The 13,862-nt window shown below is 44.2% G+C and overlaps 1 protein-coding gene across 4 annotated transcripts in view; it reads right to left on the bottom strand.

Moving 5' to 3' along the window:
* The window catches only part of LOC127194016 (3-alpha-hydroxysteroid dehydrogenase), a 1,235,587-nt gene that overhangs the window by 693,531 nt on the left and 528,194 nt on the right, over positions 1-13,862 (bottom strand). The gene's annotated exons all lie outside the window — the stretch shown is intronic.

The raw sequence follows: 13,862 nt of genomic DNA, 5'->3' as shown, positions 1-13,862 counted from the left end.
CGCCCTTGAGACTTTGAGTGGGATGTGCACCGCCCGGTGCGTGCGGGGCCAAGTCGTGAGAACCCCAGCCTCTTGGAAGGTTGGCAGCCTCGTTGCCGCTGCAGCTTGGCTCCTGCCCCTGCCCGCGGGCCTGGGAGGAGCTCAGAATTGTCGTGTGCCCTGTTTTAAACTTGTATGGTTCTGTTCAAACAAATAAATGTGTTCTAATCTGGTATTCATACTTTAGGTAAAAATTCGTCCAGAATGGCCTTCCTGTAATAAAGATCTGCGTTCCAGCTTGAGATGCAAAGCAGGTTATAAAATTTAAGAGTAACCAAGCTACTGGGACCCAGCCATTCCCAGAATGAAGGCTGCCAAAGCATGCCCATAAAAGGCAAATGCTGAATTGCAGTATTGAGGTAACTTTGTATGTTTGCTGTTTCCACCTCTACCTACAGTTAACCACACTTAGGAGTGGGGGAGGGGCGGCATTCTGAACTGTCTTTGGTATGCTGCCTGGTTCTGGGTCCTGTTCCTTGTTAGAACCTCGTTAAATTAATTTCAGTTTTTTGACAGCAGAGTTGTCAATATCCAGAGAAGACCTTTCAGGAACCCTCAGGACCATTAAAGCAATATTTGCAGGTCCCTTGGACCTCAAGCTCCACTGGCTTTGAATCACCATATTTATTCTCAGCCAACTTTCCCTTTACCTCCACCTTTTACTAAATTGGATTGAATAAGTGGTCTCATTTGTTAGCTGGGTTAGAATCAGAACTGGTTTTTGAGTCAAACTGGAATGCACAGTTAAACGGGTTGAATCCACATAAGGGCCTTGAGCAGAGACTTTTTAAAAACTTTATTTGGAAAGAAGTAATTATTTTATAAAAGCTCTTTCCAACTCAAGAAGTCCAGGACTTTACTTCTGGGAGGGCAGCTAAAGTTTATTTGTTACAACCATGAACACAACTTTGTGTAATTTGGAAGGACACAGGTTAATCTAAGCAAACAGCTTGGGAAAGCAGTGGTAAGGTGAAAAAGGATTTAGAGAGAATTATTTTCAAGGGAAAGAAAAAAAAAAAAATAGGTCAACAACCTTGAAAAATGAAAGAATGTAGCTCAGTAGAGCAATTGCCTAGCATGCACCAGGCTCTGGCCTGGCTGGTCGGAATAATAATTTCATGCCTAGCACTCACTACCAAAAAAAAAAAAAAAAAAAAAGTAACTTTTCAAATTCCCTGCCTAAAAAATGAATTATGTTTTTAATAAGGATGTAGAAGACTCTAAAAGAATCGGAAGCTGTGAGCTGATAAGGTGGCTCAGGGGGTAAAAGTGCTTGCTACAAGCCTAGCAACCTGGTTTCACTCCCCAGAACCCACCAAGGTTGAAGGAAAGAATCAACCCCACAGCTGCCCTCTGGCCTCCCCTCATACCCACACATGCAGTGTCATACACAGATGCTTACAATAGTAAAGAATAGAAATTGATAAGGGCCGGCACTCATCCCTCACGTGCCGGGTCGTACACACACACACTTACAATCGTAACAAACACAAATTGAAAAGGGAATCAAAGGCTGTTGCCTTGAAGTTTTCTTTGGGAAGGTGATGGAAAGTCTGAGCAGCACACTCAGGACCTCAGCTTTAGGGAACCCATGAGCATTCCCTTCAGCTGTGCCTTATACTCTGATTCTACTCACATTTTTACATAGCGTCTTTCCCTTTCAGGCAGTCAAAAAAGAGGCAGACATGCCTTATGAGAGAAAACTTCTGACCAACCAGGCCTTTGTGCATATTGTCCGTGCTCTGAGGCAGAGCTTGCAGCCATCATGGGAGAATTTCCAAATCTAAAAGAAACCTTCAAGATTTTACTATGTATTGCTAAAATTCCTTCCCTTGAAGACCTCTAAACACTTTCTGCCCCCTCCTACAGTCCTAAAGACAAACCAAAGTGTAATTCCATAAGTGTGTGTGTTTGTCTCGAACCATTGAGTTTATTAGGCTTATTTACAAAGCAGTGGGTGAGGCATTTGGGGAACACAGAAAAGTCTATACTCACCACTCGTGAAGACCCCCCCCCCTTCCACACACACACACGTTAACTGTGTGGATGGAGTCCCCTTTCCTCATCCCCATACACCTCAACCTTTCTCAGAGGGAACACCCTCACCCCCACCCCCAAGGTCGCCTTCAGTTGAGGCAGAATTGCATATGACGGGTTGGGAAGGATGCCTGGATACACAGATGACAGTCCTTTGGTCCTCCCCACCACCTCCCTCCAAAAGTGAATGCCTTCAACCAGCCCACCTGTGAGGATCTTTGGCAATCAGGCCCAGTTAAACTCCTGAAGATGGTGTCAGTTTAGCTTGGAGGATGGTCCTACACCACAGTAGTTTAGATTCTGTCTGCTTCTGAAGCATTGGGTTTAGCTTTGACTGAAGGTCTTCAGCGGGTGTGTAGTTCTGAGTCCGGAGGAGCACTTTCACCATGTGAACACAAAGCTTAAGGCTCTGAGACTTGGCTACGATTCAAATAGTAAGAGTGGTGATGAGGACTCAGGGGATGGCTCAATTGGTAACGTGAGTCAATCCCCAGAACCCACATCAAAAAGCCTCTGTGGTAGCATCAGCTTATAATTACAACACTGGAGAGGTGGGGACAGGCATGTCCCTGGGGCTCGCTGGCTAGCCTGTCTACCCAAATCCATGAGCCCCAGGTCCCAGTGAGACTGTGTAGCAGAGAATAAGATCCTTTGCTCCTGAGGAATAGTGCTTGAGGTTGGCCTCTGGCTTCCACAGGCACGTGCTGCATATGCAGTCTCATACATGACCACATATATACATAAGAACTTAGAATCAGGCCGAGGGTGGTGGGTCACACCTATAGTCCTAGCACTTGGTAGGTGGAAACAAGAGGATTAGGAGTTAAATGTCATCTGCTACAAATCAAGGTCCAGGTAAGCCAAGGCCCTATATTTTAAAAGAACTTGACAGTTTCCTTCCCTTTCCCTGGGGTCATTTCCTGAAGACCTGATGAATTCTCAAATACTTTGACCTGAAGAAAATAGACTCTGGGGGCTGGAGAGATGGCTCAGCGGTTAAGAGCACTGACTGTTCTTCCAGAGGTCATGAGTTCAATTCCCAGCAACCACATGGTGGCTCACAACCATCTATAATGTGATCTGATACCCTCCTCTGGCCTGCAGATGTACATGCAGGCAGGCTCTGTATACGTAATAATAAATAATAAATCTTAAAAAAAAAAAAAAGAAAATAGACTCTGGTATAATACATTAAAACTGTATAATGTAACGGACAATGGTGGTGCACACCTTTGATCCCAGCACTGGGGAGGCAAAGGCAGACAGATCTCTCACTCCAAGGCCAGATTGTAATACAAAGTTCCAGGACAAGGCTACACAGAAAATCCCTGTTTCAAAAAAAGTTGTTTTAAATAATGCTTATATACCAGAATTTGGGAGAGTGGGCACTGCATGAGGCTCTTTTAAAGGTATAGACTGTTGAAGTTATTTTTGTAAAACCACAATGGACATGCCCCAACTATCAGAGATCACACTGCTTTTAGTGGGAACTGATCTGCTTGCCATCCAAAACAACAGTAATACCAATACCATAAATTCATTCTGCCAACCGCAATTTCAATTTTATTATTTAGAAACACGGTCTCACTACATAGAGCTGAGTTTGGCCCCAAACCCATTATGGTACCAAGGCTGGCCTCAGACTTGCTATCCTCCGACCTCAGCCTCCTGAGGACACTACCGTGCCAAGTTCCAATCTCAAAATCTCATTCATCTTCTTGAATAGTCCAGGACACTAGTGACAGGGGAAAACGCAATTCCATGGGTGCTTGACTAAACTGCCTTTTAATTTGTTCACTGAAATTGATTCCTTCATCACTGGACATTGTTTCAGGAATGCCTCACTTAAGGGGGAGGAGAAGGAGGAAGAGGAGGAAAAGGAAGAAAAGAAGGAGAAGAAGAAAACAAATACATTTTCTAGCTAATACTGTGTCATCACTTTCCTGCCTGAGAACTCCATCATCCTGAAAACATACAAATGCACAAGTGCACACTGGAGCCTGTTTAAGGTTACAACTCCACTCCATCACTAAGTGTCCAAAGGGTCCATCAAGTGTACCAAAAGTTTTTATTATCTTCCCACTATGGGGATTATAGGTTTGGCAAACCACTCACAAACCATTTTTGCAGTTAAGCACCTGGAACCATGCCAATTACCCACAATAACTGATGCAACAGCAACCACAGGAAATGCCAAACTTGCTCCCAGTGCCCCTCAGGAAGACCAAAACCATTATGGTATGGGGTATGTTTCTTCATTCAGTGTGTACAACAGTAAGGTCTGGGAAACATAAACATCTACCCTCCCACCAAAGTCCCAATAACAAACTGGGTCATGAATTCACCAATGTTTACTTTGGGGAGCCGATGAGTTTACTGGGCATAGGTGAGAGGTTACCTATAGGGGTGTGAGTGCTCCTCCCTCAAGAGGCCACACCAGAAAGACGTTACCTAGCAGGGATGGCTTTCCCATAGCTGCACAGATGAAGGGCCCTTTCCTACTCGTCCCCAGCCTTTATTCTCCAGCCCCTCCCCTGAGACCATGTGCAGTTTGGGCAGAGTTACAAACAACAGGTGATGAGGAGTGGCTGATTACTCAGGTGAGGGCTCAGTAACCCTCTATGAGGGGATGTAACAAGTGGGCAAACGCAGATGGGATGGTCTTTGACAAGTGGGCACAGCTGAGTTCTGCAAAATGGTGGCTGTTTGGGTCTGAGTATATCTTGTACAATCGCAGCCTTCAAAGGCGTAAATCTGGAACTACAGAGTGTTGGATTGCTTCACTCCAATGACCTAATCTGGCATTTTTAGGGCCCAAGGAAAGCAGAAATTTCCCTGGTAACATGATAAAGGAAAACTGTATCACCCAGACATTGTCTGAAACAGGACCACACAGTACTACATACGTCCTTCTTTGGGTGTGGGTAGAGACCATCTACATCTGCTCAGTCAGCTCTTCTAGGAGACTGGCAGCTTGTAGTCCATAAAATTGTCTAACACATGACACTTGGCAGAGAGAACTGCTAATAGCACGAATGGCTGGTCAACAAATTGGCAGAGTCCTTAAGTTAGTGTCTTCCAAGCCAAGTGTGGTGGTGCATGCATTTAATCCCAGCACTCAGGAGGCAGAGGCAGGCAGATTGCTGTGAGTTCAAGGCCAGCCTGCTCTACAAAGCGAGTACAGGACAGCCAGGCCTATTACACAGAGAAACCCCGTCTCAAAAAAAAAAAAAAAAAAAAACGAATCTGCATACTAGTGACATGAATGTGCTGGATACTGATTGCACAGCATGTAGAGCATCTTCAGTGTTTTTCAGGGTTCACTGATGTTTTTGATCTTATAAACATTGCTGAGAGAACTGCTTCCATAAACATGTAATAATGGCAAATGGCAAGTAGATATCTGGAACCATTTCAAATTTGTTGAAAAATCTGTCCTAGTCTCAAGTCAAAATTCACTCAATGTTTTGGTATGAAACTCAAACCTACAATTCACTCGCCAGGTTTCAACAGCAAACATTCTAACAATGCAACCCAAAGATACACTCATTTGATACTTAACGATGATGAATGGTGGTAGAGGATGTTGACAGATTCTGTTTCCCACAATTAAAGCATGATTCTTACAACAGCAGATAGTTTGGGGTGCACAGCTGAGGCACTGCAATTTGTAACATACAATTGTGCTCCACCAGAGCCGAGGTGTTTGGGACAGCACCCACTAGGCATGCACCAGGAAGTGTGAACACGCTATGTCTTCAGAAACAAGACAGGAGGATCTCTGTGAGTTTGAGGCCAGCCTGGTCTACATAGTAAGTTCTAGACAGCCATGACTACATAGAGAGACCCTGTTTAAAAAACAGACAAACAAAAAGCAGGCTGAGAGCCGGGCGTGGTGGCGCACGCCTTTAATCCCAGCACTCGGGAGGCAGAGGCAGGCGGATCGCTGTGAGTTCAAGGCCAGCTTGGTCTACAAAGTGAGTCCAGGATGACCAAGTCTCCAATCCAGGACATCCAGTTCTACAAGGACAGAGCAAAGCACTTCAACACTGGTCCCCTCTCACACCCAGGTGCCACCTCACCTGTGGTTATGAAGGGTCCCTGCAGTGTCTGCACGAGGGCTTGGATTTCAGGCACAGTATCCAGCAGGGCTTGTCCAGGAAAGAGAGGGTTGATCTGGGCAGCTTTGTGGCCGTGCTCACAGAATACTGTCACCAGCCTGGCAAGGCCATGATCAACTAAGTTGAGAGAACAAAAATAGCACAAATGATGCTCGGAAACTACAGTCACACTAGTCACAGAAGGACAACCTTAGACATTTAACACACTGTCCCTACTCACACCTGCCAGTGATTAAAGACAGTCAGGTGCTAGGTAAACACGCTCGTTTTCTTACATTTATCTCGTGATAGCTAAAGTCCATGGAAACAAAACAACAGCCAACAGGAAAGGAACTAGAGCCATGAATGCCTATCTGTAATAATAACTGCACATGTGAGAAACATTAGGAAAGAGCATCTGAGACTGAGAAGCGTTATTCCCACGCTTACATTAAAGACACGGTCCCTTTCTTTCCTCGTTAGTGCAGGTGTTTTAGATCTTACCATTAAAAACGGGGCTAATGCTGGGCGTGGTGGCGCACACCTGTAATCCCAGCCCTCAGGGAGGCAGAGGCAGGTGGATCTCTTGAGTTCAAAGCCAGCCTGATCTACAAGGCCAGGACAGCCAAGGCTACACAGAGAAACCTTGTCTCGAAACCTCCCCCCCTAAAAAACAGGCTGCATTGAAGCTGCATGACTCAACACAAGCACGCACTGCCTGAAACACCTTCATTCACCACACTGTATCTAATTTTAAATTGATTTTTGAACCTTGTGCATTCAGAAATGTTCTACAACTTGTGCATTTGGTTAAGGCACTCGCACACAGAGTCACAAGCCATGGTTTAAGAAGCTGTAGCCTACATAAATGGCTTTCTTGTGGCCATCGGCTGCTGGAGAACTGGTGTTTCCTGCATATGAGTTGCAAAGCCCAGTAGATTTAATAAAGGTTTAATATTTCACTCAAGCTTTACTCTCAGGTATAGCTGGACAGCAGCTATTCAAAGCTAATCTTGCTAGAGTTCCTTTCCTTGCAGTTAAATTATTCAGATTAAAGAATGTGCACTTTTAGAATTTTTTTTCCTTTGTTTTGTTTCTGAGTCAGGATCTTGCTATGAAGTTTGGCCTCTAATTCTCTATCTTCCAGCCTCGGCCTCTTGAGGGCCAGAATTACAAGCACAAGTAACTGTCCCACAACTGTGACAATTGTGACTTTTTTTTTTTTTTTCTTCCGAGACAGGGTCTCTCTGTGTTAGCCTTGGCTGTCCCGGACTCACTTTGTAGACCAGGCTGGCCTCGAACTCACAGCGACTCGCCTGCCTCTGCCTCCTAAGTGCTGGGATTAAAGGCGTGTACCACCAGGCCCAGCTATAATTGTGACTTTTTAAAAAACGTATCTTCACTCCACAAAGAGGTTTAAAAAAAAGTATGTCATTGGACAGCAGACCGCTCTGGGAAGGGAGAAGATGGCTATATAAAGCTATATACAACAGTAGGATTGGTGAAATAGTTCAGTTGGTAAAGTACTTGCCAGGCATTCACAAGGACCCAAGTTTGATTCCCCAGAACACATGGGCCAGGCACAGTGGCCCATGTGATAAGACCTGGGATCCCTAGGCATGGGCAGTCTGGCATATTTGGTAAGTTCCAGGCAGGGGAAAGAACATTTCTCATACAAGGTGAATGCATACACATACACACATAAAGGTGTGTTCAAGTAAATAAATAAAGCTACACAGAGCCTTAAGTTGATCTGTGTGTTCAAGGCCAAATAAAATTTTTATAAGAAAAAAAAAATCAAGTGCAAAATGGTGAGATACTAAACCTGATTATCTAATGGTCATCATATCTGACTTTTTCTTGGCAAATAGCTATTGCCTTAAAAAGCTACCACTGAGCTGGGCAATGGCAGTGCATACTTTTAATCCAAACACTCCAGAGGCAGAGGCAAAGAGATCTCTGGAAGTTCAAGGCAGCCTGGTCTATAGAGCAAGTTCCATGACATTCAGGGTTACACAGAGAAACCCTGTCTTGAAAACAAAAACAAAAACAAAAAAGAAAGAAAGAATTTACCAGTTTTTAAGGCATCAGAGTCATGACACTTATGTTTTTGAACTGACGTGAAATAGTCTTTTTTTTTTTTTTAAATAGTCATTTTTAAAGCAAGCAAGAGCCAGACATGGTGGCACACGCTTGTAATCCCAGCACTCTGGGGAGGCAGAGGCAGGTGGATCTCTGTGAGTTCAAGGCCAGTCTGGTCTACAAAGGGAGTCCAGGACAGCCAAGGCCACACAGAGAAACCATGTATCTAAAAACAAAACAAACAACAACAACAAAAAGCAAACAGAGCAATCTAGAACTCTATTCATAGTTTGGCACCAGCCTTTGAATAATAAAGAAGCTTTTAAGACTATCAGCTGAATTACACCATGCAGTTTTGGATGAACAGTATTTATTGAAAGGCACTGGGATACAAGAACTGAATCTAAGGCTCGCAAGGGCTCTTCACACTGAAGCATCATGTTGTTGGCTGTACGGGTCTGGTGGCCCTGCAGGAAGGACAAGAAGCAAAACACCTGTGAACTGAACTCACCTTTCCAGCCTGAGCCCAGCCACAGCCCTGGAGCTGTTCTTGGGTCTTGCGTCCCTACCTATCACCATTGATAAACAACTAGGTAAGCAACAGAAACTCTCCATGGTGAAGCAACTTTGAAGCCGCTACGTGGTTCAGTGGGTTGCGAGGCCACAGATGTTCTTAGTTCCTGCTGGGGTGAAACCTGAGGAAAGGGAAGTAGGGCGGCTGGTAGAAATACATAAGCCTTAACCGTATTTCAGCTCTCAACACACAGCAGTGTACTGGAGTCTTTCTTCTTCTTCTTCTTTTTTTTTTTTTTTTCCTTTTTTTAATATTTATTTATTTATTTATTATTTACACATATTCTGCTCACATATGTGCCTGCCTGCCAGAAGAGGGCACCAGATCTCATTGTAGATGGTTGTGAACCACCATGCGGTTGCTGGGAATTGAACTCAGGACCTTTGGAAGAACAGACAGTGCTCTTAACCTCTGAGCCATCTCTCCAGCCCCCTGGAGTCTTTCTTATATCTTAGTGCTTGGGAATGACTGTTTGCTGGTCTGGTTTTTGTTTCTGTTTTGTTTTTTGTTTTTGTTTTTGTTTTTGTTTTCCCCTCACCTTCTATTCGTCACTTAAAAATTTATTTCTTTTAAAAAAAATTATTTCTTTATTTATTTTATGTATGAGTGCTATATCTGCATGTACACCCACAGGCCAGACGAGGGCATTAGATCACGTTACAGATAGTTGTAAGCCACCATGTGGTTGCTGGGAATTGAACTCAGGGCCTCTGGAAGAGCAGACTGCTCTTAACCGCTGAGCCATCTCTCCAGCCCCCATTCATATTTTACAAAGAATGAATTTGAGTTTAAGGAAAGAAGCACATGAGTGAGAATTAATCCAGGCCAGGCCCCTCTCCCCTGGGCCACTGCAATGGCTTCTCAGTGGGAGTTCCCAACAGTCGTACCTTCTGTATTTTACCCACTGTCTTCCAAAACAAGACTCTCAGTGTTCCCATGCCTCTTCATATATTGTATATTTAGAAAAAGTGCAAGGCCCAGAAGACAGCTCACCAGGGATTGCATCACCAGCCGCTGCAGGCTCTTCCATTTGTGTGGTACCATGCCTTTGCTTCTTGACCAGCACAATCCAAATGCATTAGTTTTTCACTTCGTAGAATCTGGCTTTTAACCACGTAAGACTTGTGTACTCTTTTTGGTTCCGTAACTATCAACTTCCACTTCCTCTCTGGGCGTTTTCACACATCTGCTCTTCCCACTTCCCTTCAAACCAATATTCCATCGTGTTCAGCTCATTTGTTCTTCGCTGCTTTATCAAACTGCACATTATTTTTTTTCACTTGTTCTTTGCCTGTCAACTAGAAGGTCAGAGTCCATGAAGGTAGCGATATCATCTGCCTTGCCTCCAAGTATGCTTCCAACAGGCTAAAAAGTGTCGGAGCATGTGGGAGGTGGTCAGGGAGTTGTTGAATGAACAGGAGACTTGGGCATGCTGCCAGGATGGGTTAGGGTTAAGTCCACAGGAACAGGGAGGCAGAGCTATAGTTCAGTAGCAAAATGCTGCCCTAGCATTCACTGGGCCCTGCGTTCAATCCCTAGTATGGAAGGAAGCAAGGAAGAAAAGAAGGAAGAAAGGAAGAAAAAAAAAAAAAAAAGGAAAAGGAGCCAGGCATGGTGGTGCATGCCTCTAACCCCAGCACTCAGGAAGCAAAGGACACTGGATTTTATGAATTTGAGGCCAGCCAAAAGAAAAAGAAAAGAAAAGAAAAATATTTAGGACCATCTCTTCTGGGTGTTTCAAAAAGTAAAGTTTTTGTTGCGAGAATTTTTTGGGTTTCTTTAAAAACACAAAAATGGCCAGGCGTGGTGATGCACGCCTTTAATCCCAGCACTTGGGAGACAGGCAGATCTCTGTGAGTTTGAGGCCAACCTGGTCTACAAAGTGAGGCCAGGGCTGTTACAGAGAGAAACCCTGTGTCTCAAAAAGCCAAACCAGACCAAAACAAAACAAAAACCACAGAAATGTTATAGGAATGCGTTGTTTTGGTTCCAGATGTGGGATATGGGGCCGCTTCAGACTGTCCACAGCAGCTGACTGTGATTTACCTCGTGCTCTGGCAGGGGTGTGATTTTTGCCAGCTGCAAGTGCATGACGCTTGGAATTCTGGGAACTCTTGAGTGTCTTCTTGTTCCTCTGGCTGGTTGCTGGTTGCTGGCTGCTGGCTGCTAATTGCTGCTGTTTGTCAAGTGCTCCTGTGCAAAGAGACACGAAGAAATTGAATATCCTGTCAGTGAAGATCAAACTTGCCTCAAGGAACTCGATGCCCCTAATTAGCAGGAAGTTGTCTAACGATAACAGCACCACTTTCCTCTCCATCCTTCTCTCACCTCGTGTTGGGGGGTGGAAGACCAGAATAAGGGTGGGGAAGGGTGAAAAAAAGTAAGGAACCCACAAAGTAGCAAAAGCTGGCTACAGGTTTTATTTAGTTTTCTTTTGTTTTTTCTAAAAAAGATTCTAAAATTACCATTTCACAGGATCTTGAAGACAGGTATTTACAAAGTATATATCTACCTAAAACCTTGCACTGATGGTAGTTCAGTGGCCCAGTACCCATGTAGAAAGCATGGGGAAAGACCCTGTGTTCAATCTTTAATATGTCTTTAGTATGTTCAATCTTTAATATATCTTCTGTGGGGCTCCACTACTCTTAAGATAGAGTCCAAATACCTGATCATTTTCTCACACAAGCTGGACCACCTGCTGTTGAATTAACTATTGAACCAAATCTCTCACCACAGCCCTCCTCCACCTCATCTTATTTTCTGACTCAGTTGCTATTTTAGGGTTGGGTCAGAAGGTATTTTTAACACAGACAATATGACAAATGGAAATGTTAAAAAGAACTACAAGGGTAAAAAGATATGTTTCCCCAGAGACTTAGAGCTACACGAACCTAAGCTGGAGAAGTGTGAAAATGATGTCACCCAGCTTTGGCAAACAACGCTGTCTGTGATTGTTGTGCTATTGAGTGCAGTGCAAATGTTTCCACCAAGCCGGGCAGTGGTGGCGCACGCCTTTAATGCCAGCACTCGGGAGGCAGAGGCAGGCGGATTTCTGTGAGTTCGAGGCCGGCCTAGTCTACAGCCAGGACTACAAAGAGAAACCCTATCTCAAAAAACAAACAAACAACCCCCGCCCAAATGTTAGTACCACCATTACCACCACTGCTTGTAAAGCTGACGTAGTGACTCTGCCATGGCTATTGGTAAACCCAAGAGGTCCTGTTGCTGCCACTAGTGAAGATGCTAGCAATGTCGGGACTACAGGTGTGCCCTGACTAGTACACTCTGGCTTCTAACTGGCTGCTCTCTACTCTGTGTTGTATCTAGGTTGTAGAAACACTACGGAGTAGACTTCTGGGGCTGGAGAGATGGCTCAGGGGTTACGAGCTGCTGTTCTGAAGGACTTGGGTTCAATTCCCAGCACCCATATGGCAGCTCACAATTGTAACTCCAGTTCCAGGGGATCCAACACCCTCACACAAACATACATACAAGCAAAACACCAACGCTCATAGAATAAATAAATAAACCTTTAAAACGAAAAAGAGTAAGCCGCTGTGTCATTTGTTTCACCGAAAGGAAGAAGAAAGAAACACCTGAAATTGGGAGTTAGCGGACTTGCTGAGGGGCAGCTCAGAAGTAGTGTGCTCCCCGTATAAGCATGAGGCTCTTTGCTGAACCCCCCATACTTCCTGGGGGCTTGGTAGAGGAAAGGAGGAGGGATCAGAGGCTGTTTCTGACTTTGGCTCCTCCCTACATATCTTCCCCGTGGTTGACTCTGCCTGCTTCTCTTGCCTGTGTGACGAGGGCCTGGGATTCCCAACATCCACACATTAGGTCATTGTTCGCTGTGTGGGTGTGCTGTGTGGGTGTGCAGCAGTGTCCTTGACTGACAGCTACTAAATGTCTGTACCAGCCACCCCTCTCACTCCACTGATTTTTAACACAATGTCTTCAGATACCCCCAGTGTTCCCAGGGAGCAAAACTCACCTCGGCTGAGAACTAGACTATCTAGGTTTTCAAAATTCCTTATCAGATTTCTGGGAGAGTAATTTGATTGCCCCCTTTGACCAACTAACTGTAGCCAGGGGCTAAGATCCCATGGCAGAGATATGGATGCCCGCAGTCCACACCTGTGGGAAGAGCAGCCAGTTCCCAGAAGAGAGGGGTGGCCAATATTCTAGTAGTTACTTACATTTTCTTAAACCCAACTTGGGGATCCTGACTCCTGGGAACTTTAGGGGAAATTTCCAGAGATATATTTAAGATATCTTTATATCTAATTTTAGGGGAAAAAATTTAGAAGCTGGAGAAGCTAAGTGGCAAAGCATTTGCCTGGCATACTGATTTTCTTTCTTTATTTCAGTTTTTTGAGACAGGGTTTCTCTGTGTAGCCTTGGCTGTCCTGAACTCGCTTTGTAAACCAGGCTGGCCTCAAACTCACAGTGATCCACCTGCCTCTGCCTTCTGAGTGCTGGAATTACAGGGGCATGCTGATTTTCATTCCTAACACCAAAAGAAAGAAAGAAAAAGAAAGAAAGAGATGCAAAATCTTCATGACAAGGGTTTTATATAAAATATCTGAGTTTCAGTTTTATTTATTCTGCATTTACTGATTGTACCTCCTCTTCGCCAGGTGTTGGGCCGGACCTTAGTGAGCCAGAATCACTGGGTTCCTGCAAAGACAGATCCTGCAGGCTTTTCTTGTTTGTGGGAAAGGAAACCCACAGCTAAGAAAGTTTAAGTAACATCTGCCATTAGTTGTCTTTTCTCAGCTAATTATATTTAAATTACTCTTTTGTGGAAACTCTGTCAAAATGTATGGTTTGAGGAATCCTGGCTTTATGTTCTTTTTTTTCCTTCTTTCTTTCTTTTTTTTAAACTTTTAAAATATACTCCAAAAAGTAATGAGGAATCTTAGAAAATTAAAATTCATATTAACATAGAAATGCTAGTTTTGTTTGTTTGCTTGTCTGTTTGTGGAAACAGAGTCTCTCCATGTAGTCTTGGAACTCACTATGTAGAG

This window comes from Acomys russatus, chromosome 9 (genome assembly GCF_903995435.1).
Source record: "Acomys russatus chromosome 9, mAcoRus1.1, whole genome shotgun sequence".
NCBI lineage: Eukaryota > Metazoa > Chordata > Mammalia > Rodentia > Muridae > Acomys > Acomys russatus.
This window is presented reverse-complemented; position numbering and strand designations above follow the sequence as displayed.